Consider the following 4,850-nt stretch of genomic DNA (forward strand, 5'->3'; position numbering starts at 1 on the left):
ATACACCCCGAAAACGGCCTAAATTTTTTTTAATACATTGGATTTCGTTGAGATTTTAGGGTGTAGAATCCAAGCTTTTAATTTCTGAAATCTGGTAACACAAATCCTCATCATCTACTATTCCTCATAGGCACAATGGCCAAAAATCAAGACGTCGCGCAACAAGAACAACAAGAGGAGCAAGTGCCAAACTATCAAATCTTTGTCAACCCCCAATGTGAGCGTCGTTTCTTAGAGCAGAGGCGTATGCCCTAGCAGCGGAGTATGCCCTTACTGTTGGAGCGGGGTTTTGTTATGACTAATATGGAGAGACATGCCCCAAAGTTTCTGGAGAGGTTGCAAGCGATAAAGTGGATGTGTCTAGTTAAGAATCCCGGGCGATGCAATGAGAATTGGGTAAGAGAGTTCTACGCGATGTTACCTATCGTCGATTGGGATTCTCCTAGCATGAGGATTGTTATTCGGGGGACCTCCATGAAAGTTGGGGCTAAGGCGATAAACCGGGTGCATAAAGTGGATAATCATCCGGTGGAGCTTTTGGAGGCCAATAATACTGTTGACAATGGAGAGTGGTTGTTGTCGAAGTTAGTGGCCGAGGAGGATAGGGCTTCTATCACTTGGGGTCAGTCCAAGGTGGGGATTGTGAGTGATAAAGTTCTCTTTGCCAGAGCAGAGATGGTCAACATCATCTCCCACCGAGTCCATCCTTTAAGGAATGTCACCTTTGTGACCTATCCCAAGGACCTTTTGATTGCTTGCATCTTGGATAACTTGCCTGTGAATGTGGGTTCGCAGGTGATTGAAGAATGGACGGATTTTATGAGGCTTGGGGCATCCGGTTTGATGTTTCCGTCATTGATCACTTCGCTGTGCAAGAGGGCTGGAGTCCACAGGAGGGATGAGGACAACATGGATGATTATGATGTTGATTGCCACCCAGTATGGGTTGTTAGTCATGGTACATCCCTCCATAGTAAGAAGAGGAAGACTGATGGACTCCATCTTCCATCTTTATAAGGAAATTATAGATCCAAGAGGTCTCGGAACGATGGATAAATCCAAGTAAGCAACAATTTTAGGAATTTGGGGTCATAGGGGTAAAACCGTGATTTCTCAAATAATCATTATAGATTCTCGATTTATCGCTATTTCACCTCTTTTATAGAAATCAAGGTTTACCTAAGTCATACTTCCTCACTAATTCACATTCATCATTATTAACACCTAACAAGTTAACCCATTTGAGAAATAGAAAGGATTTAGGCTTAGAACTTGTTATTAATCTAGGTCTTGCAATAAATAAGCCATCTTTGAGTTACTAATTACTCTAGGTGAACAATACAACTTTTACCCAATAGTCTCTTATGACTTTTGAGAATGAACCCTCATTTAATTCTTTGCCATAACCGTAAATGGTATAAGAAGAAAGAGGGAATTAAAGGAAGATGAAATGAGTTATTTAAGGAGGTTACCTTCCCAACATTCAAGTCTCAAGAAGCTGAAATATCCTCAGGTGGCGGCTGTAACTTGGGGAAATGAAATATTAGGTCAAGTCCATAAATGGAGCTTTAAATAGGTCAACCACTGGTCGTCTTACACTTCAGCGGTCGGGCTACTGCTTTAGCGGCATAGAGACCACGGAGGCAGTATGATGAAGTCTTTCCCGCCTTCATTTCAGCGTGGCGTGGGTCGCTAAGGCATGACCTCTATGGCGGTCATCCTCCCGCTGGGGCGGTCTAATTAGGTCCACGGGCCGAAATTCGATATTTTAATTCCTATTTGCACGACGGGTCCAGTTCGGCTTGATGTTCACCGGGGATACGTAACGAACCGAACAAGTCCAGGATGTTAGTGTTGCGAATATTTTGAAATTACGGTAACAAATAAATAGGTCCTTATATTAGATACCAATTAAACAACCATTCGTCCTCGAACGGCAAGGGGCGGGCAAAGGCACAAGGGAAGGTAAGAACAAGAAATGGACTTAGTAGCGTTGATTTGGAACAACTTATCTTGCAGAAGTTTGTGCCAGCCATATAATAAGGAGTATTCATATAAATCAGCTCCAATAAATAAAAATAAAAATAAAAGGCGCGAAAGAAGTAACACCCAACTTAACAAATCACTCAAAAATTACATTATCACTCCCGTCTAAACTTATCAGCAAAGGTCATCCTGCGCGAATTTAACTCTGGAAGGATAAAATTTGTGATGGCTCGACTACCATTTTTCATGAGGAAATTTGAAAGGGTAATAACTCGATGAATAGGATTTTGTGAAAGAAATCAAATGTCAACCAAACCTAGATCTATCAGTGACACATGGGTAAGGGAATTAAACTCGAGTCGCAACTAAATAAATTGAATTTCTGCGAACTCAGAGGTACTGCTTCGGTGGTCTGAAGTAACGCAGAAGCGGTAGTGCGGGCGCTGTCATACAACCACTGGAGCGGACATCGCGACATCAAAATATAAAAGGCCTTACACCCTTCCACTTCCCCACTTCCTCAAATACACTCCCCCAACAACCGACTGCCTCTTCGTCTCCTACCACATCACAACTTCCCATCTCTCTCTTAAACACAATAAAAGTCTCCTTAACATCCCCACACTTCATTCTACACCTAAGCCTAACACCATACTACTGTAGTTTGCTCTCAAATAATGGAAAAAGAACTTTCAAATGGCCATTCACAATCAACTCCAATCCTCACTCGGATATTCAATCTTAAGGTAAGAAATCACTCTTCTCGACTCAGAATAAGATAATGGAACTGGAATTTTGAGTTTTATGCTTCAAAAACAAATTTTTAACCCTAAAGTTAAGATTTTTGGGTTTTGGTTGATGGAGTTGGTGGGTGGTTAAAATTCAAAATTTATAACTTGTTTGGCGTTAGATTAGTCTTAGTATCACAAAATGCTTTGATTTGATTCAGATTTGGGTTAGAAAACTTGAATATAGTAAAGGGTATGTTCTTGAAGTGAGTTTTGAATTTCTTGTCGATTTGGGTGATGTTAGTAGCTAGAAATATCCATATTTTAGTAGAAACCACCATGCATACTAGAATAGGTAACGATCTGTGTGTGAAACTGCTTTATTCAATTTTTTTAGGCCTTTGCGTTCTGGAAAAATCGGAGTCTATTTGGAGAAGGCGAGCTCGCTTCAACGGTCCAGGGACAGCTGGGGCGGCTTCGCTATAGCACCATGGGGTCGCAGGAACGATCAATGAAGAAATAGCAGGGGTCGCAGGCGCAGTTGTCCTGCCCGCTTTAGCCACTCCGCTGCAGCGGTCACTCAGCTGCAGCTAGAATTTTTTTTGAATACATCGGATTTCATTGAGATTTTAGGCAGTAGAATGCAACCTTTTAATTACTGAAATCGGGTAACACGAATCCTCATCATCTACTATTCCTTACAGGTATAATGGCTGAATATCAAGAAGTCGCGCAACAAGAACAACAAGAGGAGCAAGTGCCAAACTATCAAATCTTCGTCAACCCCCAATGTAAGTGTCGTTTCTTGGAGCAGAGACATATGACCTTACTATTGGAGCGGGGTTTTGATGTGAATAATATGGAGAGACGTGCCCCGGAGTTTCTGGAGAGGTTGTAAGCGATAAAGTACATGTGTTTGGTTAAGGATTCCTGGCGATGCAATGAGAATTGGGTAAGGGAGTTCTGCGCTATATTACTTACCGTCGATTGCAATTCTCCTAACCCGAGGATTGTGATTCAGGGGACCTCTGTGAAAGTGGGGGCTAAGGCGATAAACCGGGTGCACAAAGTGGATAATCATTCGGTGGAGCTTTTGGAGGCTAAAAATACAGTTTACAATGGAGAATGGTTGCGATCGAAGTTAGTGGCCGAGGAGGATAGGGCTTCTATCACTTAGGGTCAGTCCAAGGTGGGGATTGTGAGTGATAAGTTTATTGCGGAGGCAAGGAGATGGCTGAACATCATCTCCCGCCGGGTCCATCCTTCAAGGAATGTCACCTTTGTGACCTATCCCAGGGCCCTTCTGATTGTTTATATCTTGGATAACGTGCCTGTGAATGTGGGTTCACCGATGATTGAAGAATGAAAGGATTTTATGAGGCTTGGGGCGTCCAGTTTGATGTTCCCGTCATTGATCACTTCGCTGTGCAAGAGGGCTGGAGTCCACAGGAGGGATGAGGACAACATGGTTGATTCTGATGCTGATTTCCACCCACTACGGGTGGTTGGTCATGGTACGTCTGTCCAGAGTAAGAAGAGGAAGACTGATGAGGCAGCGAGTGCTAGTGTGGGTGAGGGTGGAAGTGGAGCTGGAGCTGCCCGTGAATTTGAGATAATGGCTATGTTCCAAGGTATGCCGAGGCCTTCGGGGTAGGTTGGTTCTTCCAAAGCGTCTTGGGGCCGTCACTTTTACCGAGAGGAGATGAAGGGTTATTTGGAGGCGTAGAAGGGGGTGGGTGAGTCACTTTCTACCTTACAGGCCGTCTACAAATCTCTAGCCACAAATCATGGCCAACCTCATAGTGACTTTGAGCAGGAGAAGGACAAGAACAGGTCCCGTGGCAAAGTCTACCTCAAAGCCTGGAGAGATATCAAGGGCCTGTAGAAGAAGATGTACCCCAGCAGAGGCGATACCCGTGCAGGATGATGACGACTCTGAGCATTATTCATTCGTGAGCAAGGCCAAGGGAGATGGTGGAAATAGCAGACCAGTAGAGGATGCCGGTAGCTCTGATGATACAGAGGTAATGAGTGGGAGGACTGCTTAGGGATGGCCCCCCCCCCCCCATATGATGATGATATGGTTCCCCTTGTAGGGCTTTTTATCTCAAACAATATACTATTTGGTTTTGTGGT

This window comes from Lycium ferocissimum, unplaced genomic scaffold (genome assembly GCF_029784015.1).
Source record: "Lycium ferocissimum isolate CSIRO_LF1 unplaced genomic scaffold, AGI_CSIRO_Lferr_CH_V1 ctg10964, whole genome shotgun sequence".
Lineage (NCBI taxonomy): Eukaryota > Viridiplantae > Streptophyta > Magnoliopsida > Solanales > Solanaceae > Lycium > Lycium ferocissimum.